Raw genomic sequence first — 12521 nt, 5'->3', positions numbered from 1 at the left:
AGCGGTGGTTGAATTAAGTCATCCTAATGGTCATAGTTATCATAATTTCAACCCTGCTGAACAAAATGGATATCTCAAAATTTTGATCAGGTGACTTTTGGAAAAAAATGAGCGTCAGAGGGGGGCCTAGTTGCCCTCCATTTTTTGGTCACTTAAAAAGGGAACTCTGATTCTTTAAAGGAAATGTCAACTTGCTTTACCTTCATGGAGCTAAAAACCCGTTTTCAAGAGTTTCGGTTACCATTGAGCTGGGGCGCTCCTTACTTACAATTCTTTAACACTAACTCTTTGAACACGATCGCATGACTCGAATAGAATTCAGAATGTCTCTTATCTAGTTGAAAATTTGTATGAATTCTTCATTTTTAGCAGTATTGAAGAGGTAATAAAGGACCATTTTGCATTTTTTCTAACTTTATTTTCTCAGGTGCGTAACTTATGATAGGTAGGACTCAGTCATAGCTATTCGTTTTGGTTTCATCTATTCTTTAATAGTAATTTCTGATTGTTTCGAGTTTAAATTTTAAATGTTATTTGCATCTGCTGAGCTTAAGTTTAAAATGATCTTTACATATCTTATGAAAACATATTTTTAGGAAAGTTTTTTTCGTTGCATGCTCCCCCCACCATAGAGGATGAGTAGTCTATACTTACCTTTTTAGGAGTGATTAATTAGAACTATGTTTACAGAAAATTTACGTTTAAGCAATTATTCAACTTTATTTCTGCTCTCTTTGCTCTCTTTATCTCTTTATCGTATTTATCGTAGAAAATAAAAATTACATTTGTGCATTTTCATAAATACAACTTTACTTTTCAAGTGTGTGTAAGTGTTCGTGTGTGTGTGTAAGTTTTTGTGTGTGTGTAAATTTTTTTGTGTGTAAGTTTTTGTGTGTGTGTAAGTTTTTGTGTGTGTGTGTAAGTTTTTGTGTGTGTTCTGATTTTTGTGTTCTCGCAAGAAAATGTCTCGCCTATAATATAATTAGACATAGTTAGTTAAAAATGTGCATAAATATAGTAATTTTAGTCTAATTGTGTGGCTACTAAAGGTACAATGAGCATTTATTCTGTTTTTTTTTTGTGTTTTCGCAAGACAATCGCTAGCCTTTAACATACTTAGCCGTTTTGTTTGTAAGTTTTTGTGTGTGTGTGTGTGTTTAAGTCTTTGTGTGTGTGTAATTTTTTGTGTGTGTGTCAGTTTTGTGTGTTTGTGTGTGTGTTTATAAGTTTTTTGTGTGTGTGGGTTAGTTTTTTTTTTGTGTGTGTGTGTGTGTGTAAGTTTGTTTGTGTGTGTGTGTTTAAGATTTTGTGTGTGCCCATTTTTAAGTTGGAAAATATTTATATTATTTTGAAAAATATAAATTATCAATAAATGATTTCTTTACAATGAAAAAATTCAGAATAGAACTTGAAATTTTCTTCACTTCGTTGAGAAAATTAAAAATTGAAGTAGAACTTTTTATCTTCTGTGAAAATATTCACAAGTATGCTATAGCTTTTTCTATCTACTACGGAAAAATTTAGAATAGAACTTTAAATTTCTTTAGGTCTTTGGTGAACTTAAAACAGAAGTGGAAGATTTTTATTTTCTCTGGAGAAATTACAATGGGAGTGTGTTCTTTGGTAAAATTCAGAAGAGAACTTGAACTTTTCTATCTTCCGTGAAAAATTAGGAACAGTATTTAAAATTTTTTCATCTCTTTGAGAAAAATTTGACCCGAAGTGAAAATTTTTTATATTATTCGGAAAAAAATAGAATTGATTAATAACTAATTTCTTTTTCATTCAGAAAATTCAGAAGAGAACTTTAACTTTTCTTAACTTCATTGATAAAATTTAAAATTGAAATAGAACTGCTTATCTTCCGAGAAAATATTCGCGACTATGATATAGCTTTTTCTATCTACTAAGGAAAAATTTAGAATTTGTAAAATAGGTTTAAGAAGGATATTAGGAAAAGAACTTGTTCTCAAATGCCATTGAAAAGTATTGCTTGGTGTTGAGGTAACCAAAAAGCTGTAGAGTATAGTTGTGGGTGAAAGGGATGGGTACTTCAACTTGTAAAATGGGTTTAGGAAGGAGCTTAAGAAAAGAACTTGTTCTTAAAATATATAATAACGCATTAAAAAATTTATTAAAAATTGGGGGCGCAGGGGCGTTGGGGGGGCGGGGGGTCCTTTGGGCGCCGGGTCGACGTTTGGAGCCGGGGGGTGGGTCTTGGGGGGGTGGGGGGGCCCTGGGGGCGCGGGGGGGGACCGTTGGGGCCGTGGGGGATGGGCTTTGGGGTCGGGGGTTGGCATTTGGGGGCCTGGGTGGGCTTTGGGGTGCCGGGGGGACAGGTGGGGACCGGGGGAGGGCCTTTGGGGCGCCGGTGGCCCTTTGGGAGCCCGGGGGACCTTTGAGGACCATGGGAGGGCATTTGGGGCAGTTGGGGACCGGTGGAGGACCTTTGGGATCCCGGTGGTCCTTTGGGAGCTCGATGGGCCTTTGGGGGGCCCGGAGATGGTCTTGGGGGGTGTGGGTGGGCCTTTGGGGGCTCCGGGGGCCCTTTGCGAGCTTGGTGGGTCTTTGAGGGTCTGGGGGGACAGTTGGGGGCCTGGGAGACATTTGGGGACCGGTGGAGGGCCTTTGGGAGCTTGGGGGGGGGGGCTTTTGAGGACCGGGGGCTTCCTTCGGGGTGGGGGATAGGAGGATTGGAACCCTTTGGGGTTGGGTTAGAGGACCTCACAACACTGTTCAAATGAAACTTGTGTATTATAACGACCACAGAGTTTCACCTTTAAATTCTCTTCTAAAATCTCTTCAAAAATCTTCTTTTAAAATGTCTCTATCTGTTTCGCCGAAATAGTTCCATAACCTGTCTAAAACGGTTTCGCCCAAATAATCCCTAAACGCAAATTCAGCGTGTTCCTTTGTTATTGTTATCTCTGTGCTAATGCATTTCAAATTAATATGAAACCTTCTCGCGCGCAAACACAATTCATCGCTAAGATGTTTCTTGCCTAAGTGTTTCCCTGTACTTTGATTATTAATATCCTTTGTAGTTCGACCAGTAGAACTGTTCCAGAGGCAAAGACATTAATGACTTTGGATCTATTCCTGGAGAAATGTTTCTAGGCGAAAATTTTTAAAGTCTGACAGATGATGTCATTGATTGATTGATCTGTCAAGAAAGGGAAAATTAATTTGTTGTTTCTAAGGGGAATTATTGATTCACGATAGGTGAATTGAGGTCGACAGCACAGGTGTCCTGACTCGTGACAGCACCACGTGGTTTATGGTTTTCTCAGTGAGAAAGTTCCTGTTTTTCAAATTCTCACTGACAAAACCATAAAACAGACATGAATTGCGGTTGACATACATAAATGTGACAAAGTTCATGTTTTTCAAATTCTCACTGACAAAAACCATAAAACATCCATAATTTGATGTTGACATCCGAGAAAAACATCAAATAAATCGACCAACACACATATCCATCCATGAAAACAAACATAAATGTGACAAAATTCATGTTTTTCCAAGTGAGAAAATTCCTGTTTTTTCATTCTCACTGACGAAAACCATAAAAACAGACATGAAGTTGCTGTTGACATACATAAATGTGAGAAAGTTCCTGTTTTTCAAATTCTCACTGACAAAAACCATTAAACATCCATGAAAACAGACATAAATGTGAGAAAATTCATGTTTTTCAAATTCTCACTGACAAAAACCATAAAACATCCATAATTTGATGTTGACATCCGAGAAAAACATCAAATAAATCGAACAACACACATATCCATCCATGAAAACAACCATAAATGCGACAAAATTCATGTTTTTCAAAGTGAGAAAAATTCTGTTTTTTCATTCTCACTGAGAAAACCATAAACCACGTGGTGTAGTCACGATCAATAGGGTCATCTCTACTTTCTACTCAAATCATTAGCTTTTAGTCAGGTAGAGGGAAGAGTATATTGAAAAAAAGAATTAATTGAATGAAAAACATGAGAATAATTCCTAAGAATTTGACAGTCACAAGAAAGCATCTACTTCACTGTGGAAAATTGACTAAAAAAAAAAAAAAAGAACCACTAAAGAAGTTTTTCAAGAAAAGCAAAGAGCAATATAAACCAAAGACGATCATAAATAAAGTAAAATAATAATTAAAGACTAAAACAAACATAAATCATAATTAATAAATAAATGAAACCTGGAACAAACAAAAATCAGAGACAACGCTTTAGGGTTGCATATAGTTAAGGGCAAAAAGGCTATTTTTTCCCCAGAGCCACCTCATATGGAGGAGATAGTCGTAGGAACTTTGGAGGTGACTCGTTCAATTGGAAATCGAATGTTCCAGTACCCTTTCAAGAGTTCAAAGGGATCGGAGGATAACCAATCCCTCTCCAGTGCCTTTTTTTAGTCACCTTTTTCCCAAAGACACCTTATCGAAATTTAGAAGTAACCCTTCTGGTCAAAAAAGTCTAAAGGTCAAATAACTACACCTCTGAGGATGACATGACCCATTACAGACCATGAGGTTTTGAATATAAGTTATGCAAGCTGCCCATTGTTTACATATAAGGTTTGTTACTGGGAAAAGGGGTATACTTAATCCTGGTTCTCTAAAAAGGCTTAAGATCTTGAAGTGAATTTTAAGGAATGTTAAAGGGGGTTTAAAAACACACTGTCTACTTGCTTTTTGTCAGAAGGGCTTATCAGCAATGTCTAAGAAACGGTGATCGGGAGGATCGGGGCAGCACATGTTTAAAGTTTGAAAAAAAACGGCTTTTTGTTCAAAAAAGTTTAAAGGTCCAAAAAATATTGCGTCTTGGGATGGCATGTCCCCCCCCCCGAGCCCTTGGGATGAGGATTGTCCATTATGTAATTTGCCCATACTACTGCTACTGCTGCTACAACTGTAACTTACTACTTACTACTTACTACTGCTACACTACTTACTACTTACTACTGCTACAACTGTAACTTTTGAGTACTTGTGGCTACGACTACAGTTGCTTGCACTTTTGACTGTGACTACTCGTGACTATGGCTGCAACCACTTGTGACTCATAATTCATTCCCCGAACGAGTAACACCTTAGGCGCTCCGTTCCGTGCAGTAGTTATAGCTGAAAAGTGAAATAGCTTTTGTGATTAAGTTTTGAATTGATGAAAGAGAATTTTTGGTTGGATGATTATTTATTTGGACTGGAGAATTGCATGGAGTAATTGAGGATTACGACACTGAAGACGACAAAGTCTGTGTAATCTGGGATATAGGATTTTAGTCATTGCAAGCAGAGCGTATTGACTACCGTCGTTGGAAAAGGTGCTTGCCATGCCAAACGACTAAAAGCACTGCACGCTAGCAACATCGGGGATAAAAAATCGTTGCCGGCTAAGGTGAGACTTATTTATCTATCCATTTTTTTCTTACTGCTTATTCATGGGAAGAAATAAAAGAAACCGTAAAGAAGTCTCATTTAAACAGGATCAATATGATTATTCGTCATCTTCGCCTAAGGATGGAGAGACTTCGTTGAGTTCGACACTGGCTCGGAGCTTTTCTGAAATTCTAACTATAGTAAAAGACAATGGAAAAAAGCTTGGCGGTATCACAGACCAGTTCTATGCTCTGGAAACCCGGGTCAAATCGCTAGAGTCAAGTCGGCAATCCAGACCCATGTTGCGGCTACTGAAAGTGAAATAATTAATGTAAAATCACAGATTAGTGTTGTTACATCTGAGTCAATGTTTCTCCGTGAAGAAAATAATCAGTTGAAGAATCGGTTAATCCATTGCGAGTATAGAATGGATGAGAAAAATATAGTGGTTTGGAATGTACCTTGCGATGATAAAGAAGAAGCTAAAGAGATTTTCAAAACTATTTGTGAAGAAGGACTAGGTGTAAACGAGACCCCAGAATTTGCTATTACAGAAGTGAAAAAAGAGCGTAGATATTTTAAAGTTACTGTTCGGTCTAAAGAAGAAAAAATAACGATTCTGAAACAGAGTAAAAAACTTAAAGGAAAGACTGTTTGCGGTCATAAAATATTTATCTTAGTGGTAATGCTCCGAAGGCAGTGAGAAATGTTAGAAAACGGCTGCTTGAAAAAAGGTTCATTCAAACATGGGTAACAAAATCGGTTCCAGCTCTCCTTTGTTTTGATCGGCCAAACGGCCTGCATGTTTCTTCCTCTGTGAATGATGTGATTCCTGAGTTGTCAGTGCCAATAAATCCTCGTGTTGTGTCTATGCAATGCTAAGATTTATCCTAATTATTTTGGTTTAATATGAGTTTTGGGTTATTTTGAGTTATTATTCAGTTGCTTTTTTTTTTTTATTATTATTATTTGATTTGTAGTAGTGTCGTCTCGTGTTTTTCTTCTATTTTTTCTTCTTGGAAAGGATGTTGTGGATGGGAACAAATATAAAGATAAAAAAGCAATAATAGTGCATAACCTGTTGTGCGGTGTGGAGCGTACCGATTGTGTTTCGAATTCTTATGAATTGATCTTGGCTTTCAATGATACTAGGTCTAGGAACACTAGTAGTGTATTTTGGATATTATGAAGATATTTATGTTTCTTTTTTGTTTAGGTTTGAAGCGTGGAAGCGATGATACCGACTCGGCGAATGATGAAAATGATAAGTGTAAGTTAACAGAACCTTATACTTCTGAACCTTATAGCTTCTGGAATTGGTTATTTTTGGTTGATGAATAAACTCTAATTTAACTATGAAAATAAGACTGCAACTGCTTTTACTTGGGAATCCTTGCCGGAAATTTTGAATGTGATATTGAACAACGTCAAAACACATAATATGGATGCTGTTGTAAAAGATTGTATAAGCAATTTCTCAGGAACGGCTGAGGGTATTAAGTTGAAACTTTCAGGGCTTGTCAAGAAGAATATTTGAGAGTGTATGGAAGGGAACCAGCCCCATGTCATTTTTAGATACCCCTTTAACACTGATCGAAATGTTTGAAAATTCATTTTGTTGAAAACAGTCAAAACTCTGATAACTATAGCTCCTGAGAAGCCATGCCCCCTATAGCCCCCAGGGAAAGAAATTATAAATTATACTGTTTTCTAATTGCTTACATTTAGGATTTATAATTGGGAAAGGGGAGGAATGTTTGGTTCCTGGTATTCTCCAGATGACTAAGGTATTAATGTAAAACCTCGAGAAAGGTTGAGGAGTATGATCAACTAAATGCAAAGACACAATTTGCACCCACGTTGCCAAAATAGCCTATCTGCAATACATTATGAACGGCTGAGGGTATTAACATGAAATTTTGAGGACTACTACTGCTGCTAATACTACTACGACTGCAACTGCAGCTACTTGCTACTGTAACTACTTCCTACTGTCACTGCCATTACTTGCTATTTGACTATTTGAAACTGTGATCGCTTGCAATTTCGACTACTACTACTTGCGATTGCTACTACGACCACTTGCGACTGCGACTAATCGTGGCTGTAACTGCTGCTACTTGGGACTGCAAATACTTCCACTTTGGGACTACTTTTAGAAAACGCTCGGGATGATACTGAACAAATGAAAACACAAAATATATCAATTTGACCTTAAGAAAGGAGTGAAGCAGGGCAGCGCCATGTCCCCGAGACTGTTCGGTTTGGTTTTGAATGATATGGTGGAGTTTCTGGAAAAAAAAATGGGCTCCAAAGCTGTGTCTAGTAAAAATTAAATTTTCGGTGTTATTATTTGCGGATGACACTTTTTTGGTAGCGAAGTCGGTAAGGGAGCTTCAGATATTACTTGATTCAACTGAGGAATTTTTACAATAGAAAAAGTTACAGCTTAACGTTATGAAAACTAAAGTGGTTGTTTTCAGTAAAAGGAATGAAAAAATAGATAATATATTTGTATTTGGAGGTCAAAAAATAGAATTAGTTGAAAAAATAAAGTATCTTGGTTATATTTTCCAAAGTAAAGGTGGATGGAGTTCTCAAATTAAAGAAGTGTTAAATAGGGGAAGAGCTGCAACATTTTCACTTTTCAGGAATCAAATTAGTCGAATAAAGAATTTGTCTTTGCATAAGAGGTTTTTTTTTTATCTAAGATTATGCCGATTCTCCATTACGGGGCAGAGATCTGCGGACATGAGAACGCTGCCCAGTTAGAAAGCGTTCAGGTAGGTTATTTTAAGAGATTTTACGGGTTGCATAGAATGACCCATACCCAGTTTCTTAAAGGAGACCTTGGACTGTGGTCTCTTAAAAGTTATAGGACAGTCCAAATGATAAAATTTTGGCTAGGGGTTGTACAGTTACCCAGTGATAGGCTACTGAAGGCTGCATATGATGAGTTACTTCAGCTACCTAGGAAAAACTTGGCCTTTTAAAGATAAAGAGGTACTGGATAAGACAGGTTTTTCTTTCGCATGGAATGATGGCCTTGGACCAACTAGTCAACAATTACAGTTGGACAAGGAAATCAAGCGGGTGCTGGAGGACCAGACGATACAGAAATGGGATGAGGAGATTAAGAATTCGGAAGCTTTAAGGTATTATAAAGAAGTTAAGATAATTTATGGTCAGGAATTTTACTTTAAGTTAAATTTACCCTCTAGATACCTTACATATTGGATGCAGCTACGATCTAATTGCCTTCCGATTCGTTCGAGATTGAAAGTTTTTGAGAGGAGGAAAAGTGTCCCGGACGGCAGGTTTGCTTGCCCTCTTTGCCAAGAAGAGGGGGAGAAATCGGAGCATTGTCTGAGTCGTTGTCGAGGTCTTTTGGCGGCAAGGGAAAATTTATTTGGTAATGATGGAGTGCTTCTTACTGATGCCTTGAAAAGTACGTCGTCACACTTTATTTGTCTAGTGGGAAGAGTTTTTTGCAAAAAGAAGAGAGTAGTTTTTATTTTATTTTATATTAGTATTGTGTCGACTGCTGTAATTTGTTAAGCTTGTATGTTATTTGTGTACATGGCCTTGGAATACACTTTATCTTATCTTATAGATACTGGCTTTTCAAAAGGGCGTATCAGCAGTTAATGAGAAAAGGCAGAGCCTTTTAGATTGAAACTTTTAGGACATATTGAGGAGGGTATTGAAAAGTCGACAGAGGGTATCCAGCCCTCATTCCGTCTTTTTTAATAAGCAATTTAGTTCAAAAATTGTCAAAAGGCATAATAACTATGCAATTGGGGATGCCATCCCCCCACAGCCTCAGGATAAGGGTAATAATCTTTTGAATCCCCATTGTCTACATATAGAAATTATCGTTGGTAAAGGGATAATCTCTTATCCTGGGTGTGTCCAAAAAGGGAAAGAGGATTAACTTGAAACTTTCAAAGCCACTGCTGCTACTGGTACTGCTACTAAAACTATTAGCAACTGCAAATACAGCAACTTGTGACTGCAATTGTTACTGCAACTACTTCTGACTGTGACTGCTTTCGACTGCGACTGTTTCAAATTTCAATTAATTTCAGGAAACAAAAGCAACTTGTTACAAAAGGCGGCATCACCAATATCGCATTAGTGACTGTGGCTATTAAGTTAAAGATTTTATAGCATGAAAAATTTTATAGCATGGGGATGGAAAATATTTGCAGGAAAAACACACCCCCCACCAATCTTCCTTTCGTAATGTTCTCTCAGCACTGATACATATTTTGAAATGACAACCCTGTTCAAAACAGTCAGAGGGTCTAATAACCATGCCTCTAGGACTACCTTACCTCCCAAAGCCCCGGAGAGAGGGTTGTAAATTAAGTAATTGCTTCTTCTTTACAAGCAAGATTTATCTTTGGGAGACGAGATATGTTAGATCTGGGCATGTCCGAAAAGGTTAAGTGTATCAAGGTAAAAGTTCAGATCATTCCGAATATTTTGGACAAAATGATGAACTTCGATCGGATGTCTTTGGGAGAAGGGCAGCTGATATGGAGGTGTAAGGGAGATTAGTCGCTATCAATCACTTTGAATCTTACAAAGAACACTATAACTTTTGATTTCCTGCTGAATGAGCCTCCTCAATATTTTTTTACGACAGCTCCTCCATAAAAAAGTATAGATAAAACAAAGAAGCACTATCGTTCTTTACTTATATCACTGCTTGCGATAAAGAAGTTTTATTGAAAACATTCAAAAATTTTATCATTTCACTAAAAACTTTTCTTTCAAATAAATTCTTAAGCGACATATATTGGGTTGCTTCTGATGTTGACTTCCCTTACAGTTAAGACGGACGTGAGTGTGGTGGGCTGGATGAACTTCGTTTTCTTCCAGTTTATCCGTATACCACTTTTAAGAGCTTCTTCTGGAAGTGCATGGAGAGCCTTGGTGACTTTTTCAGCGGTGTCCGTGACTGGGGCTGTGTCATCAGCAAAATCAGCATGAGTCTGATTTTGAATCAGGGTCTGAGGACCAAATAGAAGGTGATTTAACGTGCAAGTCATGACGTAGTATATTAAGTAGTTGAAGAGTTTAGGAGCAGCAGAGCAACCTTGCCGAACACCTATTTTCACTGAGAATGGGGGGGCTGATTCTTCAGTGATTCATACGTAGCTTTCCGTACCATCATATCGCTTTTCATAAAATGAATAATATTTATGGGTAGGCCGGTAGTTCTCACTATCAGCCAGAACAAACAACAATCTGTTCTTGGCAAAAGCTCCCTTGATGTATTTTGATGCGACACACGCTTTTTGGTGAAACTCTCGGGAAACTCTCTTCTTCAACAAGTGGTACGTAGTGAGGATTTGCTCCCTAGTTGACCTGCCAGGCGTGAGCCCAGCTTGTTGAGCTTAGCTGTTTCTACACAGAAGCACAGAATATCTGTCCATTGGTGTCATGGCAAAAAGTTTCCTCGGAACGGAGAGAAAAGTAATCTCACGATAGTTAGAGACGATTTAGTGACTGCCCTTTCATTCCAAAAGTGACAACATGATGCCAGCACACCAATCTTTCGTTATCCATTACATCGTCCATATAACAGAGAGTATTAGCCTGAACCTAGTGTCATTGCCGCACCTCTGTACTTGAGGAATTCTGTAGAAATATCAGAGACGTCAGGGGCTTGATTATTTAGACGTTTCATAGATGTATAGAGATCTTATAGGCTTCTAACAATTGCGATACAAGGTCAGAAACTACCTCGTATGGGGCCAAGGCTGCTAGAAAAAAAATCCGGGTCTGGATGTGTGACTGCCTTGATGTTCATAAGCTTTGAATTTCAGCAGCTCCATGGTTGGCCTGCATCATTATCAAGTATGCTACCGTTTTCAAATAGTGGCCAGTGTTTATCCTTTCGGCATCCCCCCAAAAATGCCCTTCCGGAGGAAAACCCTCCCCCATGGAAAATACCCCCGAAAAATACCTCCTAGAAACCCCCCCCCGCCGAAAATAACCCCCCGTGAATGCCCCCCACCCTGTAGAAAATTACATCCCACGGGGACCCCCCCCTCCCCGTGGAAAATAAAGCTTTCCAAATTTGAGAATTTTTAGTATTCGTATTTTATTATTTTATTATCCGCAGGGGGTACTTGTGTATTATACGTCCCTCACTCAAGTTTACGCTGTGTAAAACTCGAGAACACACTGGTTTCTTTGTTAGTTTCTTTCAGCTTAGCGCGAGACAAGACAAAGACAAGTGACAGAATAGATGGAAAATACATAATTTGGGCTATATATTTGCACATAAGGGGAAGTTAAAGTATTCGGACAGTTTGAAGTCAGAAAACAATTCTTACTTCATAATAACACTGGTGATGATTTTAGTTTTGCAGATCCTTCAATTCGAGAAGAAGAAAGTTTGGAGAGTTTAAGGGGAAGGCATACAAAGGACAAGGGAAGGAGAAAGAACACTTGGGGAAGTAAGATTTTATATTTTTGTGGGGAGTATGGTTTGGTTATGGTTATCGGGAGGGTTGGAAAGGATAAGGGGATAGGAGAGTTTACATGTTTGTCGGGTAAGAACCCAAGAAATTCTGGAAATAGTTAGCTCCGACCATGTGCCATTGCTGTTAGAGATCAGAATAGAAGATCGTCGACGGAAAAATAAGGTTATAGAAAAGGTTTTGGAGAATAGTGTACTAGATTTAAGAAAAAATATAAAAATAGAGAGAGCAGTAGATATTTATGATGAAGATTTATTTAATGTTAATGTAGGAAACAAAATTTAGAGAAAGAGATGGAGAAGATTATTGTGTTAGTTGAAATGGGCAAAGTAAGTGAAGCAGTATGTAATTTAGAAGAATCGCTGTGGCAGATATGCGAACTACGGAAAGAGAAGAAGTCGACGAAAATATTTTTTGATTACGAGTGAGAGAGTCTTCAACTCATTGTACAAGAGAGCCTGAGAAAAGTACGCTCATCCCAACCGCAAGGAATAGAGAATAATTTAAAAATTTATAGAGAAAATAGAACACGTTATAAGAAGATGATAAAGGAGGAAAAACAATGTGAAGCACCGAAGAAAGAAAGAGAACTTATTAAACAATTCAGGGAAAAAGATACACATCAATTCTGGAAAGCTGTACATAGGTCA

This window comes from Artemia sp. Qi Xiang Cuo, chromosome 15 (assembly GCF_049724085.1).
Source record: "Artemia sp. Qi Xiang Cuo chromosome 15, ASM4972408v1, whole genome shotgun sequence".
NCBI lineage: Eukaryota > Metazoa > Arthropoda > Branchiopoda > Anostraca > Artemiidae > Artemia > Artemia sp. Qi Xiang Cuo.
Note: the sequence above shows the minus strand (reverse complement) of the source record.